The 16940-nt window shown below is 43.7% G+C and overlaps 1 protein-coding gene across 1 annotated transcript in view; it reads left to right on the top strand.

Annotated features, from left to right (window-relative positions):
- THUMPD1 (THUMP domain containing 1) overlaps positions 1-16940 on the top strand; it is a 230899-nt gene that overhangs the window by 133628 nt on the left and 80331 nt on the right. The gene's annotated exons all lie outside the window — the stretch shown is intronic.

Genomic DNA, 16940 nt, shown 5'->3' with positions numbered 1-16940 from the left:
TATAACCTTTTTCAGATTCTGACTCAGACAAGTGATTTTTAAATTATATTTAGCTGGCATATTTCTGATCAGAGAAAAGTGTTGGTTTACACTTTGTGCACTTTCTGCCACTCACCTTCTCCTCACCTTTAATTTCCCTGTCTGCCATTTGGAGGTTTCTTTACCACCCAACTCCTCACACAGTATCTTCAGATGTTTCCAATTTACCAAGAAGTAATTCATAACTACCACCTTTTTTTGACAATTAACCTTTGCTGTGAGGAAGGCACACCTTCCACTTTACAGATGTTTCTTTTTCATTGAACAAGGACCACAGACTTTTCATTTCCAATATATTGTCCTTCATGTTAAAAGCCTTTGAGAAAATAACACATAATCTTTTGATCCTATTAAGAACACCATAGTGTACCATTTAGCAGAGATCATACGTATTCCTTCACTTCAGGCATCTCTGAAAGGAATTCTATAAATAAAAAACCTCCTACTTGAATTTGTTCAACAGTTTTATACTGAATAAGGCTCTGTCAAAATAAAGATTCTGACCGATGTTCTCAAAGGATTTGTTTAGGAGTTCAAAACCAAATCAAAACAGTTAATTTCAGACTCCACACCTCAAGCTTTTTAATTTTTCCTTAGAGGAGTGTTCCAGAGATCCCAAGTGATGTTAAGGCTGTTGCCCAATAGTTCCCCAAATGCAAGCACTCAGCATGACATTCTCCATGTCATCTCTGATACTGTTATGTGTTTCCTTGACAAATGGAAACCAAATAATTGCCTATGCAGAACAGATCTTTTGGGACAACATCTGAGGAAGACAGCAAGGGATTTCCAGTTCTCCTATAACTCATTAGCCCTCAGAGGAGAGGCACAAAGCCTAAGCAACTCCTCCTAAAAGCCTGCAGCAGCCAGCCCCATTACACCCACACTTTGCTTCTCCTTTTCCTAGGCTGATTTTCTGCTGGCTTGGCCTGGATTGGAGCTGCTCAGGGTCTGCCATCACTAAAATCAGTTTTAGAGTCCCAGCTGGCACCACACCACGGACACCACCACAGCTGCCATGGACTCGTCCTGCACATGTTTTACAGCCTGATGAGAAGGTGGATTTGTCTCTTCCATCTGCTAAGAATCCAGCTTAAGTGTGAGAGGAGACTGCTGGTTTGTTCAGCTGGTCCTAGATGACTGGGGTTTCACATATGGCCCTTCTCATGGGACTTTCAAATGGATGCTTAAGGCACTGATGCCTCTCACTTTGAAGTTATCATCTCTGTTTCTCCTCTTTCAGCTTAACACAGAGTTTTTTGGTATTTTAGTGTGCAGTTGCTAAGCAGAGGCATGGCTAAGAAGTCAGCAACACCAGCAGTACCTTCAAAATGACAGTTCTGCACATGTAAGAGCTGCTCATGCTGCTCTTTTCACTCAGACTAGAACTGAGTTTCATGCTCCCTGCCATTCTCAGAAATGCAACCTGCTGTCTGACTTTGTGGGCATTCTTCATCTCATTTGTTTTCTTACACTTGCTGACAGGTCAGTTATTTCTAGTTTATTGCTGGTGAGTAATGAGCCATTGCACTCCCAGCTAGAAAATCCCTTTGGGATGCAAAGCCACAAATGCTGCAGTATGGACAGACAGATCATTAGAGGCCAGGTCAATGCAAAATCCACTGAAATCAAGACACAAGAAAGGAGGAAGTATACTCAGTAATTGCTGCTCAAAAATACCAGTGCAACTTCTGCAGGGAACCTGTTGAAGTATCTCTAAAGTATTTTGGTGGTGGATTTGGGAAAAAAGTCAAAAAAAGAAAAAAAAAAGGAAAAATTGGGAAATTCATCCAGCTCTCAACGAGGACCTCTACAGCCATCACCTCACCTTGATGGTGAAGGAAAATGTGAACCTCTTGAGGACAGCCTGAACTGAGAGAGAAGCATTTTGGGGTGTGAGGTAGCTTAGAAAGAGGTCAAGCCTGAACAGGCCCTTAGCTGGCAGTACTTTTACAGGCTCTGCCTCCAGAAAATTAACTGCTCATCCAGAATTGTGTGTTTCTTTCCCAAGTGCATGCTGCCATGGGCTTCTCTGAAAGGTCAGAGAGAAGCATTAGAGCATCATTTTCACACAGGTTGTTAATACTCAGCCTTAGAAACCCAAAGGAAGGCACTCTGCTCACTCTGCTAGATTAATACAAATAGGGACTTTTATTTCCCATTGACTTTTGTGTACTTAGCCATATTATCACCTGGTACTAATGTGTAGCCCAAAGGACAGGATTTGAGCCCAGCTTTAATTAGTTTACTGTAATGAGGTAAACCACATTTCACCTTTCCAAGGAAGTAATTATTTGCGCTCTTCTTGCTTTTCAGTACTTGCACCACCTTCTTCATTTACAGTGGGGTGAAGCTACTGCCTGATTTATCAGAAATTCAGCAGGACCAGTACATATATACAAAAATGACAGGGAAAAGCTCCTGAAAAGGACAGAATGGAGCAGAGGTAAGCAAAAGGGCAAACCCAGCCTTAAGAGAAAGTGCTTTTAAGACTTGTCACCTCATTAGCATCCAGCTTTGGCAGGGAAGAGGCCACTCTGCTGCCCTGTGGTCCTCCAGTGTCCCTGAGGCACCTTTAGTGCTGAGCTTGACAAAAGCATTTCCACGAGCTCTGTGCCTTGCAGAGAGTCTGGTGGGGATGTCCTGAGCTCATCCACCCCTGTGGCTCAAGGCTGCAGTGCTCCAGGGGAGGCTCAGGTGGACAGGACCTGCTCAACACCACAGCCCTGCTGCTGTCAGCCAGCCTGGGAGGAGGAAGGAAACAGATCTGCATAGGGCTCATGGAAATGAAACAAAAATTAGGACTTTGAAGTTGTTTTGGCTTCACAGGGCAGTTCCTCTTACCTGGAGATTATGCAGCAAGGTGTTTTTATTCTAGGATCCAATGCACAGGAACACTTTCCATTTTCTGAATGCAATAATGTGAAGGATCCCCAAGCTGGGGCTTCTCCCCCCCACTTTCCCTTAACTCAGAACACTTACATGTGTGTAAAAGCAAGCTAAAATCAGAAACCCAGACCTTGAAAAAAAATTTGGTTATCAATAAGGTACATTGAGGATAGTTAGGGATGACATCTGCTAAGGGGAAGCTTTTAGTTTTTACAAAAGAATAGGACAAATAAAATATTTTTTTAAAGGGGGGCATTTTTTCTTCAAAAGTGGTTTAGACCCTGCTTTCACACAATGCCAGTCCCTGCAGGTGCTAAGCGGTTCCTGCCCTCAGGGGAGCAAATGGGCCAGGGCTGCCCTGATAATAGAGATTTTTGTCTCCATATGAAATAATCACATGCTTTTAAAAAAGTATTCAGAGGGACTGTTGCCTAAGCAATTCTGAAAATCCCAGTTGCTAGTCTGGTCTATAGATATCTAACTATCTTTTAAAATTTTGTTCTAAATAAAATTGAGTAAGCCCACCCCCCAGCTCAGCATACTCCAACTAAGCTCTTCCTGGAGATTTGCTTTTTTCTTTTTTCAGAAAAGGTATTGCTGCTGCGAAAATTTAACTCAGGTTTTTAAATCACCTCATCTATAAAAAAGGATAATATTAAACAAGAGAGCCATGAAATAAGAATGATCAAATACTTCCATGTGTTATCATCAATAAGACTGTAAATCTGGCCACACCAGTTCACTTCAGGGCATCTGCTCACATTTAATTGAATGATTGTTTTAATTTTTCATTGTTTAAAACCACTCAACCACTTATCAAAAGCCAGTTCTGCTCCTAGAGTTGGGCATAAAACCTTCTTGCTCAGCTCCATTGAAAGGTCCCTGTTTTTTTCAGGAGTCCTGGACCCTGTGAGAGCTGCATAAGTCCAGACCATGGGGCTTCTCAGGCAGAATTCCATGTGTGGGACCAGATCCTCAGACATCTCCTTGGGGCTGTTGCTTGCTTTTATCAGAGGAAATCTGGGCGCTATTTCCTCCCCAAAACTGTCAAGAGGCTGTTTCCTCTCCAGCTTTTTGTTTATTTAAGAAATCTCAGAGGCTGAACTTCACATGAAATACTGCAGATAAAGGATTGGTGTCCTTCTCCAAACAGCTTTAGTATATGGATCATTTTCTGTAGGGTCAGATGTTTTCAGAAGGTCTGGAGCAAGTGATACAGCAACATGGACCAGTGCTGGTACCAGAAGTGTAGCAGTTACCTCGTTAATACAAATGATGGCATCAGTTGACACCTATAAGGCCTGAAGTCCTCAGCTCATACTGGACACTGCACAGATAGCAAACTGACCATCCCTACCTTGAAGAGCTTCCATTCTATAAAATTTTGGCAAAAAAAGAGAAGAAATCCTTGTCACAGTGGTGCTGGCAGAGCCGCACAGTGACGTGGTCCCTTCCTTGCTACGTTCAGAGAGCTCTGGCAGTGCTGCGGGAAGGGAGGCACAGCCCTGCTGCCCACTGCAGCCCCATGCCATTGTTACCCTGGCAAAGCCTGCAGGGGCTCAGAGCCCGAGGGAAAGCCCCGAGAGGCAGCAAGGAGCAGCAGTCAGAAAAAGAGCCACATTCAGGGTCAGCATCCTTGGGCTTCACAAAGTGATCTAATATAACCTCAAAACTCCTGTGGAACCAAGGCTTAGATTGCATTTTTGAGTCCTGCTGATTACACCTAGGAAGATGAGACATTCAGGTGATCTCAGTTTGTGGCAAGAAAGCCAAAGGAAAGGAAGTCCATAGTTCTTGCACACATCAAAAAAACCCAACTTCTGCTGTCTTTAGGAAAGAGGCCACATTCTCAGGAGTGCTGGGTTTTTCTCCATTGGTACTAAGGGCACAAACCAGTGCAGCACATCTAAAATCCAGCCTCAGTTTATTTTTCCAGGGCAGCTTTCCCTGCAGCATTCATCCCTAAAAAACCTGATCTCCAGAAGAAGAGTTGTACATATAATGGGTGTATAATTTGTCAAATCTAAATGTCTGTACCTTCCAAATTTTAATCCCTATTGTTTTGTTTATTTTCTTTGTTTAATTTATTTTCTTAATAGCAACTCAATTTTGGAATGTAAACACTGTGTCAAAGCAAAAGCTAAGATGCTTGAGAAAAAATTATTCAGCTTATCCAAAGCAAAAATCTCCAGTTTTTCTCCCAAAGTATTTGCTGAACATCATCTGAATTCACAGAAAGCTTCAGATCTGCAGAAAATGCTGTTGTTGGGTTTGTGACTTTTTAAAAAAATAGTACTTTGCATTCACTGAAAGCAACTTCCCACTATGAGATTGACTCTATTGTGAGATGGATTCTAAAATCATGAGATGGTAAATAACAAAAGTGAGATTCTTTAGTCCTCTGGCCTGAAAGCCTTGCCTCAGCTCATCTGTGCAAGCTACTCTGCAGTACAGAAACTTATTTTTTCTTTTAAATGAAACTGAGAATCTTATGTAATTGAATGACTCCAGCATCAAATATTGTGATACAATCTCAATGTGGGAGACTTGCAATTGCAGATGTCTTAGGGCTAAAGCCTATCATTTCCCTGAGTCTGGACTGACTGTGTAGAATTACTGTGGGCTTTCCTCAGTACAGCAGATGATGGAGGCTCAAGGGAATCAGTTCCAGGTCCCTGATTCTCCTTCCCACTCATGCCCTATTCTTCATCAAATGGTCCATTATTTTGCTGCTGGCAAGGAAAATGCCCCATTCTCATGCATGATGCTCACCTGATACTCAGAGACGACACAAGCAGAAGTGCAAGGGCCACATTCTCCTGAAGGTGCTCACCCCAGCCTTCCTTGCATTGTAGAAATTTGCTGGGGTCAACCTGCAAGCAAGATCAGATGCTTGCCCCTCCCCAGCCCTATGTGGCACAGACACACTGGAATCACAGGCAACAGCCCACCTGAGATGGCAGCAGGGGCTGAGAGACCACCAAATTACCCCAGATGGATGGCATAACTGAGGAGAACTCCAGATTCACAGAACTATGAAACCTCTGGGGCCCAGTGCAAGGCTAATTGTCTACTTTAGGTCTTTGAGTGCAATTACCAGCACTAATGGTTATGGGAACAGATTCCAGGCAAGCACTATTTAAAAGTCGGAACTGGAGGGTTTGGGATAATGCTAAAGCCAAGCAGATAACCTTTATAGAAGAAGAAAACAAAACCGTGATTACACCAGTGCCATGCTCACCTGGTATTATAAATTTTGTGGAAGTTATACCAGGACACACAATACTGAGAAGGAACAATCTGGATTTTTTTTTACAAATGCTGTCGGTGGTTGATATCCAGACATTGGTCATTAGATCTAGTTTTATTGCAGCCATAAAAGAAGTGAGTCAACAGCTTAGTCACATCAGGCAGGATATGCTTCAAGCACAGCCTGAATGAAAGAATGAAGTTAAACACTGAGAAATACAAGGTAATTAGAAAAATAACCTAATAGTTTCTTCCCTAAACCAGCACGAGGTAACGTGCAGGACAGTCTTCAAGCCAGACTGCACGGCACCCTGCGAGGCAGCAGGTATGGATTTAAAGGAAATAAGCTGGGCTTATCAGCATGTACATCAGGACAGCAGTTTATTAGCTATCACTACAGGTCTTCTGGCTTTCAAGTGTATCAGGTATCTTAATTTTGTAAAAGAAATGCAAGGAAAGATATGAAATCTGGTTCTTGTCCTATATCTGCTGCCTGTTGACTCTATTTGTGCAGATGATCTAACTACTGAAGGCAGGTTCTGTCAGTGTGAAGACTGTAGAATAAATAAGAGAAACAGGTCAGCAGGCTCTGGTAACTTCAACATGGCACAGGGGTCAGGAGTAACCTTTCAAGAGTGATCCAGAAGAGTCTGGTGGATAGCTCAGACCATTATTTATTTATTTTAACTGAGTAGTAGCTAAGCACTGTGCCTGCAGGAAGAGAAGAGAAAGATACAGTGAGTGGGATGAGAAGAGGGGAAGGCAGGAAGCTTCTGCAGGTAAGTCAAAATTATCATGTCACTGCAGGATTAGAAATAAATCTTTCCCAGACAGCATGGCAGATTTATACTGTTCTAGGCTTGACTCCAGGAGGCTGGAAAGTTGGAGTGAGTTTTTCAGAGTGTCATTTTATTTCAATGTGGGTACAAGACAAAAACTCAACACTGAAGAAGTTTAGTGACACTATATTCTCAAGGGAAACATGAAATATATATAGACCTGGTCACATATGCCTCCTATCTGATGGGTAGGACTAGCATTTTCTATTGCAATAGAAATAATGAATGGGATTGGGCTTTTGTGAGTAATATACTGGGAAGAGAGCAGGGGACTCTCGATCTGCTCCTGAACCCCTGGAGGCCATCAAAAGGCCATCAACGTTTCTGTAAGCAGTTAACAAGGTCTTTGCACAGCTGGTTTGCAGTATGTGCAAAAAGGACTTTAATTTATCCTTTGGGATCCACAGATGCAAAGGATCTGTGAGGAGAGATCAATATGGGTAAAAGTGGATATGCCCCCAGAGGACAGTGAATGAAATGGGTTTTGTTTGTAAGAGACAAGGTACATGGATAAAACCACCAAACCAGCTAAATTCTACACTTAACCAACACCTCCTGGCCTGATGTGGTGATTCACTTTCAGTTTGATGCTGGAATGGCTTAGTGGGAACCAGATCTGCGTGGGTACAAAATCTCTTCAAGGAAGTGTCCAGTCAGTGCCGCTGTGCTGGGAACTGCACGTGGGTGAGGCAGGGAAACAATGACCTATGGGAGGAACCTTCCCCCAAACACACACAAAGCCAAAAGCATCCAGCAGAGGGGAAGCCTCCTCAGACTCCCAGCACAGATTTTCTCAGGCACACAGCCAGGCACCCCTGCAGGCAGGGCTGTGGGACACAGCACCACCCTCCCCAAGGGCTGCTCTGCCCCGGGTTTGTGCCAGTGGGACTCACACACAACCACTGCTCCACCTCCACCTTGCTGTCAAAGCATCCTCCACCCAAGGGAATATCCTTCCTATGGACTGGGAGGTGAGGGCAGCTGCTGCAGCTCTTCTGCTTTATTCTGCTTTGTCCTCAGTGTGCAATTACCCAAAACACAGAGTCATAAGACACAATTTACAATCCCTGCAGCTTTTTGGCATCCCACTGTATTGGCTTACAGATAGAATTGGTGGTAGGATGAAGCAGATAGAGACAACACTCTAATTACAGATTTACATTAAGAGGAAGGTTTAAAAGCTAATAGGACATTATTAGAATAATGATCCCTCAGTGTTCTCCCAGCTGAACATCTGCCATTACTAATTAAAAAAAAAATTAAAGTCAACCTGTTCAACAAGAAATCAATATTTACAGAAACTAGATACCACCCTAATGTTACACATGGTGCTGACCTACAAGTCCTTTCTCACATGCCACACCAAATCAAGGATCTCAAAAACCATCTTGGTTATAAATCAGAGCCTGTGCAAAAACCACCTTTGTAAAACTGACTCAGAAATTTGACTTATGTACAGCCTGTATCTTTCATTAATCAGCTGCCCAACAGTTTTAAATGATTGCCTCTTAAAATGATAGGTTACCCACTTTCTCAGACTGGGGTGTCATTTTTCCAAAAGCAGGTTAGAAATTGCATTTCGAGTGGCAGATGAAAATAATCTTGCCGCCTCTGTCTCCTCGGTTTGCATCCCTGATTGCTATTGAACAGAGTGTCATTTTGTGAACAGAATCTGCATCAATCTCACTACATGGCAATGTAAGAGTCAGTCCTGGAAGTGAAGGCATACAGTTACAGACAGAAAACAATTAGGCAGAAAAATTACAATAGCAAATAGCTTTGAAATCCATTAGCTACCTCAAACTGCAAAACAAGTGCTTATTTCATTGTGCAACCATCACAAAACACTACAAATCTCTGAAAATGGGGATGCACTCAGCTGTCTGATCCAAAATGTATTCTAAGATCTACCACCAATATCATGCAAGAGAAATTTGAAAATATGTGGGATTAAAAGAAGAGCATCCAACCCACAGCTGCAGGCAACTCCTTGCTAGCGCAGCACCTCATCAAAGTCTGCCTGCACAAGAATTAACAAAATTCACAGGGGGTCACTTGCATCAGCTGGCCCGGGACACTGGCTGGTACAAAGGAAAAAAAAAAAAAAAAGAAAGGGTTGAAATCCTCCTATGATTTGCCTTTCCCTTCTCACATAAACTCAAATCTATTAAAACATATTAAAGCCAAGTCTGACTCTGGAATTTAATTTTGCCATTGATCTGACAAAGCCCTTGCATATCAACCAAGAGGAGCATGTGCATGATGATCAACTTGAGGCCTCAGACTGGAATTGTTGGCCACTGACAGCTTCCACAGGCGAAGATCAGTGGCCCCTTTGGAAAACACTGTTCTGTTCGTGTCTGGAAGAAAAGCTCTGTGATCAGTAAGTGCTCTCGTGTTCCCAGGCCAACAGCAGTGGAAGAGAAGAGTCAATGGCAGAGGAGACTCTGCTTTTATAGCAGTGCCCAAGTTGGACTTCAGGGGCCAATAGCAAGCACTGCATGACCCTGCATTTCTGATTCCATAGGCTGTATTATTGGAGACTTCTGTGTTTGCAGTGTGGGAGCAATAAAGAGCAAAGGCAAGAAATAAAGAGCCTCCGGGTGCTGACATAAAATTAAATCCTGACTTCTCTTTCAAGTTCAAGGTAGGAAAATCACAGCCGTATGTCTTTGTCAAAAGTGTGCCCAAGCACTAATATCATCAAGGACAGAAACTTTTACCATGTAATCTTACCACACAGTGTATATCATCCAGAGCTTTTGTGGACTTGGATGTAAAATAATCTACTAACCCTCTTTAAAACATTCCAGCAAGCAGGATTTGGCCCCATTTAAGTAACTTTAGATTACCGATGCCTGATCCACAGGGAGACCAAAACTCCCTTCAGGGCAGTATCTGATTAGAGGAGAAACAGTTGTTGGCCTCTAGGAAACTGCAAATAATTTCTTGTTCAAACCCACAGGGATTTTTGCAAGGCCTGCTGAGCCAATTTAAACAGGGGAAAATATCTGAGAACCCTGCAATGGTATTCTCTGCAGTTTTCTAAAACCCAAATCCTGCTCATCCCACTCAGTGAAGCAATCTTACTGAAGTTAATGGAAGCAGTCCCCACCTGGAAGCCAGGCTCACTGCAGCTCTGCTGCTGCACAGAGAATTGCTCCACGGTCTCAGCTGAGTTGAGCCACATCAGGTTGTTTGCAGTTACATCCCTCTCCCTACTCATACTGACAAGTTCAATTTTTTCTGTTTGTTTTCCTCCCCTTTTTTTTCCTTCCTTTCTTCAATGATGTGTTCCCACATTTTTTCCCTCCCGCCATACACAGAGGCAGGTGAACTGCAGAATGAATATAAAGATATCAGAGCACTGCACCTGCCTGTAAAATGACATGAATTTAATCAAAACCATTTCTAGTCTCAGGCACACGACTGGTCTTGTTGCTCTTCCCCTGGGCAGCTGCTGGTGGTGCCTCTAGTGTAGGCTTGGACATATGTTTGACATCAGCAGCAAGCACTAAGCTGAGCTGTAGGGGGATTGTATTATTTGATTTCTGATTATGTAGAGCTTCCTTCCTTTGGTGCTCTCATTGACCTCATGGATTACAGTAAAGCTGTGGCTAACCCGGGACAGATTCTGCTTATGCCTCACTTATGCCAAAGTAAATCAAGAGAAACAATGGCACAGCTGGTGGAACTACACGAGAGTAAGACTGGATAAAAAGCTCATTAACATTTTTAATGGCACTACTTTTTGATTAAACAGTTACTCCTTTTACCCAGAACAATAACAACAAAAAAAATTCCACCCTGAAGGAGGAGAATATGTGTCCATTGACAGACAAATTACTCTTGCTGAAAATTCAAAATATTATTTTTTTTTTATATCAAGGAAATAAAACTAAATTACTAGTGGCTTTTATAACCACTTAAAGCATCAACCTGCAGGGATTTTTGCTGTATCTGCTACGTGTGGTACCTAAAAATACCCACAATACCTAGAAAGTGAGAAAAAACTCAGTCTTTTTTCTGATCATTTTATAATAGTTACATCTAATTCAAAACGTATCAGACAAGAAAAGCAAAGTTCAAGGTAGCCAGAACCTTTAATCTTCTTAATTAATAGGGGGATAGCATGTGAAAGCTTTATGTAAAATGAGAAAGTAATCTTATTCTGCTCAGGCTGGCTGCTCATTTGGTGGACGGGCAGAAGTTAACAAGGGGCCTTGCAATCTATTTAATTGGCCATAAAATCAGAGTCTGCATCAGCTCCTTTTCCATGGAGCCTCACTCCCTTGTGCCTCCTGTTCCTTCCTGCAGAAATGAAGGTGATGCTGCAGGACCTTCCTTCATTCCCAGCAGAGGCTGGCAGCACTCAGCCGGCAGGCGCTGCTCAGAGCGCTCAGCACTCGCGCAGCTGCAGCACTGCAGGGCTCGCAGGGGCTGCAGGGGTGCTGCTGTGCGTGCCCGTGACAGGCACGGCCGTGCCAGAGCCACCCCCTGACAAGAGACCCTCTGTAGGAGCCGTGTCACCAGCCAGTGACGCCTGTGCCACACAGGAGCCCCTCCAGCCCCATGAACAGGAGCATTGATGTGGCTGGCGCTCGCTGCGCTCCAGTGACACAAAAGCACCAACAAGTAAATATGGGGAGGATTACGTGTTTTCTTAAATAAAAGCTCCAAATCCAAATTATGTAGCTCATTCTGAGATGTGCAGGGAGGATTTAACCACACCAGCCAGTGGCATTTGCATAGGAAACCCTAAACTGCAGAACAGAGCACTTAACTTTGTGACTTGATCCTGAAATGAAGCGTAATAAGGTTTAGCATGGCAAATAGTAATGCATTGAAATGTTGTAATAATACATTTTTTTTAATAATTAGTAAAAATTATTGGTACAATGATTTTTAAAATAAGAGATCATCTAAACTGTTTTCACCCTCCTTCTTGGTATTCACAGGCTGGAGTTGATTTCTGCTCAGCAACAGGGTAAGGAAGTGTCACCTCCATTTGTCAGCATTCCACTGCGAGGTCTGTGCATGCCACACCATTTCTACAGGTAAACCACTTGGAATTTCCAGCCCAAGCAAACTTGAACTTTCGAGTACTTTCTAATCCAACTTTTTAAAATCACAGTAGAGGAAATGCAGAGTCTGTGTCATGAATCTCAAGTGCTTTCTTTTCACCTTGGGAAGAGGATAAATTAGCCTCCACCTTCAGAAATATTTGTCAAGTAGTTACATTTTAATACTATTTTTTTGTGTCTAAATCCAGCAAAGGATCTAAGCATATGCTTATGCTAAAGATATGAATTAGCCGAGTTATTCCATAGTTAAGCATCATACAAGAACACCATACAAGCTCCTGGTGGATCCATTTCATTTTCTTGTCTTCCAGAAAGTTTGACTTCTATTGTCCGTAACAGACTCATTTTATCTGAAACACCACCTATATGCTGGCTATTGCAAAAAGAGCACTAATTTGTCATAACCACTGCAAGCTGGACAGGTCAAATGAGTTTATCTCAGTGCACATTTCTATCAGATGTTTTCAATGTAACCTGAAAATGTACAATGGAAAATCAGGTGTATCATCGACCAATTAAACACAAACAAAACAGTTTGTTTTGTAACTCTTCTTTAAAACAACAGATGTTAGGTAAAATCTCATGTTCAGGCATTTATCACATCTGCTTTCTGTTCCCTTGGAAAATGTACTCACAATAGAGTTCAAATTAATTACAATGAGATTTGTCAGTTGAAACCTAAAAGGGAGTTCAGGGAATAAACACTTAATTCTAGAAGGATATAATTGGTGTTTAAAAGCTTTAAACTTGTTTTCAGTAGGTTCACATAGGCAAAGCTCCATTACAGTGTTTGAGACCTGTTGTTACCTTCATGGTGTCTCCAAGGAGATATGAGGCCAGAGGAAGAAGAGATGAAGTCTACAGGGCTGTGGAGCCTGAGGGTGCAGGCTATGGACCTGCAGCACAGGCTGCAGAAGCCATGATGTACCCACAGCTTTCCCTGGCAACAAGAAACACTTCTGGCCTTAAAAATGAATAAATCTTCGCTATTCTCTCATAAATCTGGAGCCTGCCAATGCATAGGCACTGAGGAGGCTCTAGTAAAGAACTTGCATAATCACCTTTTTTTACCTTAATGGCTTTTATGAGAGCATAGAAAGGTCTCCCTCACCTTCCAAGTCTGGAGAGACCTGCAGAATGCTATTGATAACTTCTTTAAGTTCTTTAACTATAAAGGAGTAGTATTTGACTCAATTATCCTGCATGCTAACAGTATGGAAAAATAAAAATATTGCTTTGAAGAAAAGGGTTTCATAGCAGCAAAATTACATACATCTAATAAAGTATAATTTAAGACTTATCCTTCCTATAGGTATCATTTTCTCTGTAGCAGCTCTGAGTTTAATTCCTGTAAGGTAAGACAGCCTTGATCAGGCCCTGAAACAGTTCTCTTACCAATGGCCTCTTGTAACAGCACACATATTTTGGGCCAAACGACACCTCTTCCTTTGAGAGACTCCTCTACCCTCACACAGCCTCTCCCAGTCCATTTACACACTCCACCATTGCCCTTCCAGTTTCACCTTTGCTATCTTTCAGGCATGTTACTCACACCAGTGTGCTGCAACAACTCAACATTTGGCTCTTCCCAACTCCCTCAGTAAATGGCATTTGTCTCTTGAAGTCACCACAGCCCGAGTGGATGGGGGTGTGTGTGACTAACTTGTCACTCCACCCTCCTGCCCCCAGGATCACTGTCTAGCTGTTTAGGAAGGCTCATTTCCTCAGGGAAAAAAAAAAAAAAAAAAAAAAAAAAAACCCAAAACAAAAAAACAAGAAAGCTAACCAAGTTCAAGTGCCTCTGGAATTTTAAAACTAAGTACATCCGCCTGTTATTGTTATGTAGCATGTCATGATAAGAATAAACTGCTCTTAGGAAAAGAATAAATATCATTCACTGTCTAAGCATGTGGCTGTTTAGGAGATGAGCTTCAAGAACTGTTCTCTTCAAGGCTCCAGAGGCATCTGTTAATTCAGCAGCAGAGTGCCCTCCTCACTGTGGCCCTGATGTTACACATAAATGTCATTCCTTTAGAAAACAGCGAGAAGCTTAAAAATAAATACCTATAAGTAGAAGGAAGCATTGTGGTTAGTTTTGAATTGGCTTTATTGACATTTCTGTCTGGGGTTCTGTTACTGCACAATTCAGACAGCAGAACAAGCAAATTCATTTCATTTAGGTCAAAAGTGGTTTGAAGTTGTTCGAAGGACAAAAACTCCTCCAAATACTATTTACACACAGAACACAAAAGCACTCTTCACCTTTACTTTGGGCCCTTAATTCTGATATATTACAAAGTATTTCACTAATTTTACTTTGGTGAAGCAAAAGCAAATCAGATGTGGAAACCCAGTTCATCCTGCCTTAGAAGCTCTTGGCGCAGCAAGGCAGAAAAGTTCTTCAAGAAGCTTCAATTAAGCCAACTGAGGTATGAGGAGCAGATTTACTTTCTGTGGCCTCTCCATTTGCAGGGCAGGAGAGAGGGAACCATTCGTGAATATGACCAAATTTCCCGGTTTTCCTCCTCTTACAACATAGAAACATGTCATGTGCGTCAGAGCCTCCTGTGAGGCTCTACTGAGAGCTCCAGATGGGAAGAGAGGAGAAGATTCTTACTACAATCAGCTCTCCTCAGCACATGAGCAGCTACCTGAACTGTGCCCTGGAGACAATCCTAGCTCTGAGGAAACATATGCTTCTATTATAGAAATAGCCCTCTCCAGGGAAGCCCTATTGCTCAGGATGTTCAAAACTAGGCCAGACTTAAAAGTGGCAGCAGCACAACAGAAAATAGATGGCAGAGGTTCCTCCTTTGCCTCCAGCTTCTTGTGGCATTTCACTGTTGTTAACTGGAAAGTTGAGAAACTCATAGTGCTGCAAACTGGATGTGGCACTTTTTAACCATCACTTACTCCACTGCCATCCCCTTCTTTTGTGTTTTGTTTTGCTGATGAGCTTCACTTAGCTTCAAAACAGTGAGTCACGCTTCCAGCCCTGCTGATACTCCCCCCAAGAAAAAGCTCCAGGAAAAATCACTTCTTTTTCAGGAGGCAATAAAAGATCTCTTTCCTCCTCAGGTCTGTTGCAGAAACATGAGAAGAACTTAGAAGAAAAGAAAAAAAGGTTCTACAGCTGGGGGAAAAACCAGACAAAGCTGAATTCACAGGACTTTTTACTATATAATCACCCCCACATACACTGCTTTATACACTTCTGCTGGTTATTTGAATGAATGCTTTAGAAAATACTCTTTTCAAAAGGAATACATCCACATAAAAGCTGTACCAACAGGCTCTAACCTACCTTCATGAAGGCATCCACTGAAAAAGCAGAGAAAAACCATATTTTTTTCAGCATGTTTAACCTGGGAAGGTGGACAGCAGTTTCAGCACTGTTCAAAAATACCTATTAAGCATTTAAGCATGTGAATAATCTTGCTGACTTTCTGAGCAAAGTACTTAAGTCTTCACAAAACCAGAGCCTTACTTCCTCCTGGTTGTGTTTCCAAACAGAAGCTAAACTCCTTTTCAAACAAGACCATGGAAAAATTCAAAGGTGCAGAAGCCCTTACTTAGTCACCTGATGGTCCATCATTATCCACCCTAAGCAGTCAGATGTTTTCAGAGAGAAAGGATCACATCTTTATTTACTTCTGTGAGCCACCTACTGTATCTTGTGTGTATCCCATCAGACACACCTCCCTGACCAGCCTCACACACACAGCACTCGTACATCCCTCTTGGCTTTTTCTGGCAGCTTCAGAAACCCAGGGGGTTCTTCCAGCACACAGTGCTGGTCTGTGGGGCTCAACCCTACACACTTTGGGTGAAAAGACATCTTGTTTTCTGCTCAGTAGGTATGTACTGCAATGAAACATCTGTGTTATCACTAAACCATGACCTCAGTAGCACAAAGGACAGGGCTCAATCACACAAACGTAACAAGCCTAACTCTAATCCTTTATTAGTTATATATGTACTGACGTACACAAGCCTTAAGGAATGGGTGAAGAAGGTTTTAGAAATGCTGATTTCCTTTCAGCATTGTCCTGCGGGAGCCGTCCACGGGGGCGTCCCTGCTGGAGCATGCTGTGTGTCACTGCTGGAGCACGGCAGTGTCCCCGCTGGAGCACGGCAGTGTCCCCGCTGGAGCACGGCAGTGTCCCTGCCGAAGCTCGGCTGTGTCCCTGCCGGAGCTCGGCTGTGTCCCCGCTGGACCACAGCTGTGTCCCCGCTGGAGAACGGCAGTGTCCCCGCTGGACCACAGCTGTGTCCCCGCTGGACCACGGCAGTGTCCCCGCTGGAGCACGGCAGTGTACCCGCTGGAGCACGGCAGTGTCCCCGCTGGAGATCGGCTGTGTCCCCGCTGGACCACGGCAGTGTCCCTGCCGGAGATCGGCTGTGTCCCCGCTGGAGCTCGGCTGTGTCCCCGCTGGACCACAGCTGTGTCCCCGCTGGACCACAGCTGTGTCCCCGCTGGCCGCCCCGTCCTTCGCCCCGCGGCAGTGCGGGGAGAAGAGGGGGACAGTACAATATCAACCCGGCTCTGCGTTTTGATGCCGCAGATACAAACGCCCATTGCTGGATGAGCCCCTGCCTCCCCAGGCGGTCTGAAGCACAGCCCAGGGCTGCAGCCAGGCACGCCGCTGACAGCCCTCGCCTCTGTCCTTCTCCTATTGACTCGTGCACCAACTTGGAGGAAAACCCCCCTTTCCTGCTGCTCGCTGTGGGGCGAGCCCGCTGCGCACCGGGAAGGCGGCGGCTCCCGGCGGAGGTCTCCGCTCGCAGCCGGGCTGGCGGGGGCGGCCCGGGGCGAGGGCCGGTCCCGCCCCGCCCCGCC

This window comes from Anomalospiza imberbis, chromosome 16, assembly GCF_031753505.1.
Source record: "Anomalospiza imberbis isolate Cuckoo-Finch-1a 21T00152 chromosome 16, ASM3175350v1, whole genome shotgun sequence".
In the NCBI taxonomy this organism is placed as follows: domain Eukaryota; kingdom Metazoa; phylum Chordata; class Aves; order Passeriformes; family Viduidae; genus Anomalospiza; species Anomalospiza imberbis.
The sequence above is the reverse complement of the archived record's forward strand: the minus strand, read 5'-3'. Positions and strand labels throughout refer to the sequence as shown.